Below are 12,367 nucleotides of genomic sequence, written 5' to 3' on the forward strand. Positions count from 1 at the left end.
ATCCTGTCTGGAAAACAGATAAAGAACTGCACTGCCAATCACTATAGGTGAGATGATTAAATTTTCTAACTCTACAATTGGGAAAACATAATTTGACATATATACTTGTATTTTGGGAGACAACAGAATAGAACATAAAACATTTCTATACTTACAGGAATGACAAGGGAATCTACAAAAGGGAAATAATAAAATAAATTGATGTGAAAGAACAGAACACAAACAATGTTTAAATGCATGAGAAAATATTCACAATACATTTAACAGAAAAAAGATTAATTTCCATGACATAAAAAAGAATACTTACACGTTCAAATTTTAAAGACAACCATAGAAAAATGGGCAAAAGTTACCATAAATGATATATAAAAGATACACAAAAGGATGAGAAAACATTTGAAAAAGATGCTCGAGGAACCTCCACACTGCCTTCCATAGCGGCTGCACCAGTCTGCACTCCCACCAACAGTGTATGAGGGTTCCTTTTTCTCCACAGCCTCTCCAACACTTATTATTTGTCTTGTTTATGATAGCCATTCTGACTGGAGTGAGGTGATATTTCATTGTGGTTTTTATTTGCATTTCTCTGATAATTAGTGATGTTGAGCATTTTTTCATATGTCTATTGGCCATTTGTATGTCCTCTTTGGAGAAATGTCTATTCAGGTCCTCTGCCAATTTTTCAATTGGATTCTTTTTGTTGTTGTTGTTGCTGAGTTGTATGAGTTCCTTATATATTTTGGATTTAGCTTCTTATCACAGGCGTTGTTTATAAAATCTTCTCCCATTCAGTTAGTTGCCTCTTTATTTTGTCGATGGTTTCTTTTGCTGTGCAGAAGATTTTTAGTTTCACATAGTCCCATTCATTTATTTTAGATTTACTTATCTTGCCTTTGAGGTCAAATTCATAAAATCCTCTTTGAACCCAAGATCCATAAATTTAGTACCTATGCTTTCTTCTATACAGTTTATTGTTTCAGGTCTTATGTTTAGGTCTTTGATCCATTTTGAGGTAATTTTGGTACACGGTGATAGGTAACAGTCTAGTTTCATTCTTTGCACGTGACTTTCCAATTCTGCCAGCACCATTTATTGAAAAAGCTGTCTTTTCTCCATTGTATATTTTTGGCTCTTTTGTCAAAAAATATCTGTCCATATTTATGTGGGTTTATTTCTGTGTTCTCAATTCTATCCCATTGGTCTCTGTGTCTGTTTTTCTGCTAATACCATGCTGTTTTCATTACTGTTGCTCTGTAGTACAAGCTGAAATAAGGGAGTGTGATACCTCCAGCATGGTTTTTTTTCTTAGGTTTGCTTTGGCTATTTGGGACTTTTGTGGTTCCATGCAAATCTGATGATGTTTTGTTCTATTTCTTTAAAAAATGCCATTGGTATTTTGATGGGGATTGCATTAAATCTGTATAGTGCTTTGGGTAATATGGCCATTTTAACTATTTACCATATGACCTAGCAATCCCTCTCCTGGTTATCTACTCCAAAAATCTTAAAACATTTATCTGTAAATATATATGTACCCCGATGGTTACTGCAGCATTGTTTGCTGTGGCCAAAACAGAAACAGCCAACATTTCCTTCGAAAAGTTGGATAAAGATGTGGTATATATACACAATGGAATACTATTCTGCCATAAGAAAAGATGAAATACTGCCATTTGCAACAACATGGATCAATCTTGAGATTATTATGCTAAGTGACATAAGTCAGACAGAAAAAGCCAAGAACCATATGATTTCACTGATATGTGGGATATAAAACTGAAAGCAACAAAGGAACAAGACAAACAAACAAAGAAACAAAAACTGATAGACATAGACAATAGTTTAGGGGTTACCAGAGGGTAAGTGGGGAGGTAGTAGATGAGGGTAAATGGGATCAAATATATGGTGATGGAAGGAGAACTGACTCTGTGTGGTGAACACACAATGTGATATATAGATGATGTATTACAGAATTGTACACTTGAACCCTATGTAACTTGACTAACCATTGTCATCCCAATAAACTTTAATTAAAACAAAAAAACAACAACAAAAAGATGCTCAAACTCATTCTCACTAGAGAAATGCAAATTAAAGCTATAAGGAGCTACAATTTCTCACTTATCTAATGGGCAAAAATTTATAGGATTGATGATTATTCGGGCTGGAAAGAAGATAGGGAATGGCTCTCTCAAAACTAAGGTTGGGAGTGTAACTTTGTGAAGCCTTTGTAGAAGTCATCATGGTATTAGCCAGCAAAATATACAAAACCCTCAACCTTTCATCTTTGCAAACTTATTTCTTGGATTCTCTTCTGGAGTAATACTTGCTCCCTTGCATAGAGGAGCATGTTCATCGATCTTCTTTGCAGCATTGTTTACAGCAGCCAAAAAACAGAAATAATCTACAGGAAGATGCCAATAGTAAATTTCCCAATGTCTGACATGGACCCCCAGGCAGTTATTAAAAAGAGGAAGAAAATGTCAGGGCAGAAATGATCCTTCTTGGTGAACTAAGTGACTGGAAAAGGGTACAAAGTTCTTCTGGGGTGCCAGAAATGGTCTGTGCTGACACTTCTCCCTAGAAGAAATATAAACGGCCAACAGATATATGAAAAAGTGCTTAACTTCACTAGCTATTAGGGAAATGCAAATCAAAAACACAATGTGATATCACCTCACATCTGTTGGAATGGCTATCATCAACAAGATAAATAACAATTGTTGGAAAGGCTGTGGAGAAAAAGGAATCCTCATACATTGTTGGTGGCAATGTAAATTGGTACAACCACTAAGGAAAACAGTAAGGAGGTTCCTAAAAAAATTAAGAATAGAATTACCATATGACCCACAATCCCTCTCCTGGGTATCTACCCAAAAAATCTGAAAACATTTATCTGTAAAGATATATGTACCCTGATGGTTATTGCAGCATTATTCACTGTGGCCAAGGCATGGAAACAGCCAACGTGTCCTTCAATAGATGATTGGAGAAAGAAGATGTGGCATATATACACAATGGAATACTATTCTGCCATAAGAAAGATGAAATACTGCCATTTGCAACAACATGGATCAATCTTGAGATTATTATGCTAAGCGAAATAAGTCAGACAGAAAAAGTCAAGAACCATATGATTTCATTCATATGTGGGATATAAAACTGAAAGCAACAAAAAAGAAGACAAGCAAAGAAACAAAATCTCATACACACAGAGAACAGTTTAGTGGTTACCAGAAGGTAAGGGAGAAGGAGGTGGTAAAAGAGGGAAAGGGGGATCAAATATATGGTGATGGAAGGAGAACTGGCTCTGGGTGGTGAACACACAATGCAATATATAGATGATGTATTATAGAAATGTACACTTGAAACCTATATAACTTTACTAACAATTGTCACCCCAGTAGATTTAGTAAAAACAAAGAAATGGTCTGTGCTTTGTCTCAGATACTATTTGTGAAAGTTCATTGGTGTACATGTATGATTTTGCACTTTTGTGCACTTTAGCAAAATAATTTTTAAAAACAAAAATAAACCAAAAAGCAGATTTGGAAGATGCCATGCTTTAGAGGAAAGAGGACTGTACTGGGAAGAATGAGTTCTGAGTTCCAGCTCCTTTCTGCCCAAACTAGTTAGTGACCTTAGGCAAATAACTTGGGTTGAATTAGTCGACTCACCTGTAAAAGTGGAGATAATTATATTGTGCTGAAAGATAGATAACTGGGCCTAATAATTTTCATCTCTAGGCTTTATGACTATTTAAGAGATAACAGTTAAGGATGATTTACCTCCATTAAATTTCTTTTATCTATGACTTTTTTTCCATCCCCACTCCCATAATACCAATTCAGGCCCATATTTCACTTCCCTGGGCTATTTCATAAGTCTTCAAGTTTGTCTCTCCAGCTCTACTTCTGCCCCTTTACAGTTCATAATGAAAACACTGATTGAACTATCTCTTGAAAGTATAGCTCAGATTACAACATTGCCTTTTTCAGAAACCTTAGGAAGCAGTGGGGCATGGTACACAGAACCCATCATTAAAAACCTAAGTTTGAGTAGTTTACCGGCTGCCTAATCTTGGGCAAGCCATTTACCCCCTAAAAGTCTATTACTTCATATATAAAATGAGAGTAATAATGAGATTTTCTTCACAGAGTTATATAGAACAGACTTTTAGTTACTGATGGCCTCAAGTCCCAAGTCATATTGAACTTCATCAGCTAGGGGCACAGAGTAAAAGCGGAAAACCAAGTTCCCTAACTACCTTTACTTGACTCAACCCAATCAAGACAGAGAACACTTCTGGGCAGCCTGGGCTTCAACAAAAAGGTCTTCAACTGACAGGAGGACAAAAAGTAAAAGGTATCTCCCTCTTTGATGGCTATACCACAGAGAAAGTGGCACCTCACAGCAAAGGAAAACAATCTCCCCCCCCTCCAATTACAGTTGACATTCAATATTATATTAGTTTCAGGCGTATAGCATAGTGGTTAGACATTTATATAACTTATGATCCCCCCCCCCGATAAATCTAGTACCCATTTGACACCATACATAGTTATTATAATATTATTGATTATATTCTGTGTGCTGCAAAGGACAACAGTCTTAATTGACAGCAAACCCCAGCCTGGAATACCTGTCGTCCTCTGTGCACACACCTAATATTGGTAAGAACTGTTTAACAGAGACCTGGCACAAAATCAAGAAAAGCTAGAATCTTGTGGTTATACTACTGAGATAATTTAGGATGCATTAGTCAATGTTCCTCAGGCTGTTCCTCCTAGATCAGGGTTATTATGAACAGGAATATAAAAGGCCAGATAAGAAAATAGCTTGCTAGTAGAATCACTATATCTGTATGGGATGATATTTAAATCAGCATCTGAAAAGAGTATGCAGTTATGACTTGTTGCCTGCGTAGACTTTATGCCAGGTTCTGAAGCAAATTCAGCACTTAGCATTCATCTCAGAGGGAGAGCCTAGTTCCTGTGCCATTCCACTCAGCCTCTTAAAATCTCTATCTTGCCAAATACAAAGATCAGTCATCCTTGGCGTGTCTTTCACATTAAACAACTTGCATGATGCCCAGAAACTAATTTTGGGGGAAGAAGGCACGTTCTGAACTTGATCTCTCCTCTTCCAAGTGGACTCTACGAAGTATCTCCTGAAATTTTATCTCCTCCCCCACAAAGCTTCCTTGATTGACCACAAGAACAATAATGGCTTCATTAACCCCACCAAGTTTTGAAGTAAAATTCCATGATAATGCCTCCACTCTTCATCCAATTGTGCACTTGCACTCAAATTTCTACCTCTCATAGTGCCTAGCACATAATAGCCACTCAGTAAATATTTGCTCTTCTTTACTGAGCATTCACTATAAGCAGTCACTCTTTCATAGCACTTGGCATAATTTGAAACAACTACGCAATTATTTGCTTAATGACTATCTTCCTCACTAGACTATAATCATCACAAAGCCAGGGTTTTATTCATAGCTGTACTTTTAATGCCTACCACAATGCCTCACATTTATAAAACTAAATAAATATTTATTGAACAAAAGAACACCGTGTACTAAGCAATATTTATTCACTTTCTCACTTAATCCCCAAAAAACCTGTACATATGGTATTATTATCCCTATTTCACAGGTGAGAAAACTGAGGCTCAAAGAGCTGCAATAACTTGCCTAAGGTCAGAGCCAGTATTCTTGGCACATGGTATTAACAACTATGTTATCCTGCCTCCCTCTTTTTAAGTCCTGTTCTACTACTTACTAGCTGTAGCCTGGCAAAGTTTATAAAGTTTCCAAGCCTCAGTTTTCATATCTATAAACAAAGGAGAAAATGGTATCTATTTTACTGATTAGTTGTGAAGTCTGCTTGAGTTTATATATGTAAAGGACTTGGTTATAGTAGCTGGTATACAATCAATATTTAATAAAAGCTGCTACTCTTGTATTGTTATTGAATCAAACATGCAGAAGAAAGTGACTGTAGCTTGGGAATGCCACCTGCTGAAAGCTCTCCCCACCCCCAAGATAGTACATTCCATTTCAGCAATTGGACATATCTCTCATGACTTTCGGTGCCACTCTCATCAACACTCACTCGGCACATTCCAAATAAAACAGTGTGTACATGAAAGTTGCTTTTGCTTAAAATTCAAATGTAGAATAAGCAGAATACTTTAAAACTAATTATGTTACACAAGGAATTGGATCAATTTGAAATACTACAACCTGCATGGCTTAAATTGAATAGCTCATATTATCAAGGGAATTAAAAATTGAGGGGGAAAAATCAAGACTGTCTCCTAGCCCATTACAAGAAGGAATTTAATCATCATGGAGTTTTATTTCAATAGATAATAAACGGATATCAGGAAATAGAATAGCGAAAGAGAAAACTACAAATTAGGCAGTGTCTTCTTTCTGTGTTGAAACACCTAGAATGGTCAACATTTATACTACCACTTTATTTGCCACCTTTTGGACTATTGCTTCCCTGCAACTTCAGTTCTTGACAGAAGACTATAGACATACTCAATCATAGACTACTACAAACATCCAACATTCTGGACCACAGTGGCCTAGGTACACTTACTTACTCTGATGCAGTATGGGTACTTCCACTGGTTTTAAGTCTGGCTACATATTGGAATCATGTGGTGTGCTTTTAAAAAACACTGATGCCTGACCCCCTCGAATTCCATTCTGATTCAATTGATTATGGACACTGTTTTTGGAGCTACTCTGCCTGGGTTTGGCTCTTATCTTCTCTATTTAATATTTGGACAAATTACTTAACTTCTCTGTATTTAAGTTTTCTTATCAGTAAAATGAGGATAATCATAGAACTGCTATGAAAATCAAATAAGTTAACGTATTGTCTGGCATACAGTAGGTGTTCCATAATAGTAGATATTATTATTAGTCATAAAAAAGTATTTTAATTACTATACTTTGATGTCATGGGAGAGAAAGGAAGGCTTATATAATTTGCAACCCCATGTGAATGACAATGCTGATATGGAAGCAGACAAGTTCCATGTTTGAAATTCATGAAAATAAAATCTCTTCACTATAAGGTACTACTTTGAGGTAAAACACATGATATGAGGTAGACTATCTGGAATCTGTCTTGATTTTATATGTGGAGAAGTGAAAATCTAAATGTAACACATATGTACTAAAACAACCCTATTTATTTGTACCACAGAATGAACTTAGTTTAAAAAAATTCTAATAATAGGACTTTGAAAAATCAAAAGTCATGTTAATCTTCAAATAAACAGCAATGTTAGGACTATGGGGGTTCTTGTCACACTTGTCACCATTCCATGGGGAGGAGGGAGCACCCATTGTATTTGTGAGAGAGGAGTGACAGAACTATAGAAACTTCTCTGAGCTTTCACCCCACCCTTGCTTGTTCCTTGGCATAGGTGGAGGACTGACTTATCTGATTAGTAAGATTAGAATAAAAATAAGTGCTCATTCATGGCTTAACTTCTGCATTCTGGATAAGACTTTTTCTCTTACAGTGTGAGCAGAACTTAGGGCACAGACTCTGTCTTCCAGAGGCAGGCCAAAAGGCCCATCTCACTATTAATTTCTAGCTGCCAACTGAATTGTGACACAGGCCATCACTCTCAATGACACTGGCAGGATAAGTAGTGTGCTCTGCAGATTCAATCTCCCCTATAGGTGTGTATCAAGGTACAGATTTGGAGCTAGAGATGATAGGAAGCTGCATTAGGCCTTAGCCTCAAGCCATGTGCCTCAATACAGTTTTATTCACAATAAAGCTGATACCCCATTTTGTTCCTCACATGACTTTTTGTGTTTTCTCAGTTGATTTGGAACTGGAAGAAGAAAATCATTCACACTCTCAAACTCTAATAAGCAGCAGCAGTAAGTGTAGTATCTTACAGTTTTCAAAACACTTCCCCATTGGGAGGATTCTAAGATGGAGGAATAGATAAACAGTGTGTCTGCAATCTGTCATGACCACATTGAAATTACACTAAATTATAGAACAACCAACCTTGAAAACCATCTGAAGACAAGCTGAACAGAATCCTATAACTTAGAATATAAAGAAGAGGCCACGTCAAGACTGGTAGGAGGGGTGGAGATGTGAAACCCACTATTCCCACACCCACGGGTAGTGATTGAGCACTGGAAGTGATATCTTGGTGGAGGAGGACTCCCCTGAAGAGTGAGGGGTCCCAGACACAAACCAGGCTCCCTAACCCAGGAGTACAGTGCCAGGAAGAGGAATCCCCATAACATCTGGCTGTGAAAATCAGTGAGGATTCTGTCCGTCTGGACAGAAACCAAAGCCGGCCTTGGTTCTCAGCGTGGCCACTGCCACAACCCAGATATCCTCTTAAAGGGCCTACGAACAGACTCACTCATTCACAGGCACTCACCCTGGGCTCTGGTGGAGGGGCAATAACTTGAGAGGTGCCAGAAACATACAGGAAAATATTGAGTTGTGTGACCTCAGGGTAAGGGATAGAGGGTCAGCTGCCATTATCCCCGTGTGGACTCTGCCTTACGTGTAGCCTACATACGAGCACCACCTTTTCTGTGTTAAGCCCTCCCCAACATGGCCAAATCTGAGATTCCATTGGCCTGGTGAACTCCATGCAACCCATGCAAGTGAATCCCTAGAACCCTACCCAGTTCGTGTGGCATCACTGGGGGCACTCTCAGTGCCTGGGCAGCCAGCCCCATCCTGCACACTGTGGGAAGCTAGGCTCTTTCAGCAGCAGATGACCTATGGCACCTTGTGTGGCCACCTGGGGCAATTTCAGTAGCAGGCAAACAGCCCCAAATCACACTGCAGCTTTTCTAAGACAACTCTCGGGGATCTGCATGTTGGAGGGGAGCAGCAGCTGGTCTCGGTGTTCTCTGGGCATTTTATAGAGTGGCCACAGGCTCAGCACTGGCACAAGAGTTGAGTGTGCATTAACCTTGTGAACACTAGCCGCCCCACTCCAGTGATTCCCTGGAACCCTGCCCTGTTCAACTCTCTCAGAATCACCTGAGGCACTTTCAGCACCAGCGCAACTAGCCTGGCCCCGTACACCTAAGGAAGCTCTTTTAGCAGCTGGGCCTTATGGGCCGCCAACAAGTGGCAACAGGCCCGGGAGTGCCCTGTGCCTTTTGCTAAGCTTCCCCAGGCCTGATACTGGTGGAAGCCAGCCTTGGTTCTCAGCATAGCCACTGCCACATGCCTCCAAGTCCAGCACAGGCAGTAACCAACCACATACAGCTTCGTAGCTCCTACCAGGTAGCCCCAGGTTGATCACAGACAACATTTAACTTGGCCTGCAAAGGAACCCCTCCTAAGAAGCACCAGAAGCAATATACCCAAAGACCGGCTTCAGACCACTCCAACAGCACTGGATTAGCTCCACAAGTGGCACACCCAAAGTGGTCTCAACAGGCTCAGGAGTCCACTGGGCTGAATCCCCCTCTGAGGGGTCAACCCCCACAAAGCAGCTCATATGCAGTAGGCGTAGCCAATCCTCACAGAAATGCAGACTGAGAGTCAATCCCACCCACTGATGTGCCAGAAACAATCAAGACTGAACTACAACAGGAAGGCATACAACCCACACAAGGGACATTCCTGGAGCACACAGCACAGGTGATCAGTAAGACTGCTACTGGGCCACACAGGACACCTCCTACATACGGCCATCTGGGAAAGACTGAGAGACATAGGAGATCTACCGAATACATAGACACAAACACAGAGCATCTGCAAGAACAGAAAACAAAGAAACATGTCCCAAATAAAAGAACAGGAGAAAACTCCAGAAAAAGAACTAAATGAAATGGAGGCAACCAACCTACCAGAGACACAGTTTAAAACACTGGTTATAAGATTACTCAAGGAACTTAGTGATGACTTCAACAAAGAGATAGTAAGCATAAAAAGGACATTGAAACCATAAAAAAGAACCAGTCAGAAGTGAAGAATACAATAGCTGAGATGAAGAATACACTAGAAGGAATCAACAGCAGATTAGATGAAGCAGATGATCAAATCAACAGTTTGGAAGATAAGGTAGCAGAAAACACCCAATCAGAACAGCAAAAATAAAAAAAATAAAAAGAAGATTCGTTTTTTTAAAAAGGGATAGTTCAAGGAACCTCTGAAACAATATCAAGTGTAACAGCATTCACATCATAGGGTTATCGGAAGGAGAAGAGAGGGAGCAAGGGATTGAGAACATATTTGAAGAAATGATGACTGATAACTTCCCAACCTGATGAAGGTAATAGATATACAAGGCCAGGAAGAGCAGAAAGTCCCAAACAAGATGAACCCAAAGAGACCCATACCAACATTTCATAATAAACATGGCAAAGCTTAAAGACAGAAAGAAAATCCTAAAAGTAGCAAGAGAAAGGCAGTTAGTTACCCACAAGGGAGCTCGCATAACACTATGAGTATCAGCAGATTTCTCAAGAAACTTTGCAGTGTAGAAGGGAGCAAAATATTCAAAAGAATGAAAAGAAAGGACCTATAACCAAGACTACTCTACCCAGAAAAACTATGATTTAAAATTGAAGGACAATCGCTTCTCGGCCTTTTGGCTAAGATCAAGTGTAGTATCTGTTCTTATCAGTTTAATATCTGATACGTCCTCTATCCGAGGACAATATATTAAATGGATTTTTGGAGCTGGGAGATGGAATAGGAGCTTGCTCCGTCCACTCCGCGCATCGACCCGGTATTGCAGTAAAAAAAAAATAAAAAAAAATTGAAGGACAAAGAACTACCCAGACAAAGAAAAGCTAACGGAATTCATTACTACCAAACCAGTATTACAGGAAATATTAAAGGGACTCTTTAAGAAGAAGAAGGGGGAAAACAAAAACGGGACATAACTATGAATTAAAAAATGACAATAACTAGTACGTATCAATAATCACTTTAAATGTAAATGGATTAAATCAATGATTGAAGCAAAAGAAATAGGGTGGCTGAATGCATAAGAAAACATTACCCATACACTGCTGTCTACAAGAGACATACCTCAGATCAAAAGACACACAAAGACTGAAAGTAGAGAGGTAGACAAAATTATTTCAAGTAATTGGAAAGGAAAAACGCTGCAGTAGAAATACTTATATCAGACAAAATAGACGTTAAAACAAAGGCTATAATAAGAGACAAAGAGGGACATACATAATGATAGAGGGATCAATCTAACAAAAGAAAATAATCCTTGTAAACATCTGTGCACATAGGAGCACATAAATATGTAAAGCAAATACTGTCTGACATGACAGGAGAGAACAAGAGTAATACAGTCACAGTAGGGGACTTTAACACCCCATTGACAGCAATGAACAGATCTTCCACACTGAAAATCAACAAGGAAACAGTGGCCTAGATCAGTGGGGTTTATTCCTGGGATACAAGGTTGGCTCAATATCTGCACATCAACTGAGGTGAAATACCATATAAACAAAATGAAAAATAAAAATCATACGATCATATCAATAGATGCAGAAAAAAGCATTTGAATAAAATCCAGCATCCATTTATGATAAAAATTCACAGCAGAGTGGGAATAGAGGGGACATATCTCAACACAATAAAGGGCATACACGACAAACACATAGCTAACACCATATTCAATGGGGAAAAGGTAAAAGCATTGTTCTTAAGCTCAGGAACAAGACAAAAATGTCCACTTTTACCACTTTTATTCAACATAGTATTAGAAGTCCTAGCCACAACAACCAGACACCAAAAAGAAATAAAGTCATCCAAATTTAAAAGGAAGAAATAAAATTGTCATTATTTGCAGGTGATATACTATATAGAGAAAACTCTAAAGATTCCACCAAAAAAACTATTAGAACTAATAAATGAATTTAGTAAAGTAACAGGATACAAAATTAATATTCAGAAATCGGTTGCATTTTATACACTAATAATGAACTATCAGAAGGAGAATATAAGAAAACAACCCCATTTACAATTGTATAAAAAAAAAATACATAGAAAAAATTTAACCAAGGAGGTAAAAGAACTGTACTCAGAAAATTATAAGACATTGAAGAAAGAAACTGAGGAAGATACAAATAAATGGAAGCATACACCATGAGCATGATTTGCATGAGCATGATGAGCATGAGCATGAATTGCGTGCTCATGGATACGAAGAATTAATATAGTTAAAATGTCCTTACTACCCAAAGCAATCTACAGATTCAATGCAATCCTTATCAAAACACAAATAGCATTTTTTACAGAACTAGAACAAACAATCCTAAAATTTATAAGGAACCATAAAAGACCCCGAATAGCCATGGCAATCTTGAGAA

The 12,367-nt window shown here is 38.4% G+C and overlaps 1 protein-coding gene and 1 pseudogene across 20 annotated transcripts in view; one reads left to right on the forward strand and one right to left on the reverse strand.

The window, feature by feature from the left end:
* Window positions 1–12,367, reverse strand: part of ENOX2 (ecto-NOX disulfide-thiol exchanger 2) — a 431,677-nt gene that overhangs the window by 246,913 nt on the left and 172,397 nt on the right. The gene's annotated exons all lie outside the window — the stretch shown is intronic.
* Window positions 10,605–10,775, forward strand: LOC141569786 (U2 spliceosomal RNA; annotated as a pseudogene).

This window comes from Rhinolophus sinicus, chromosome 18, assembly GCF_057876585.1.
Source record: "Rhinolophus sinicus isolate RSI-liver-muscle chromosome 18, RSI-T2T, whole genome shotgun sequence".
In the NCBI taxonomy this organism is placed as follows: Eukaryota; Metazoa; Chordata; class Mammalia; order Chiroptera; family Rhinolophidae; genus Rhinolophus; species Rhinolophus sinicus.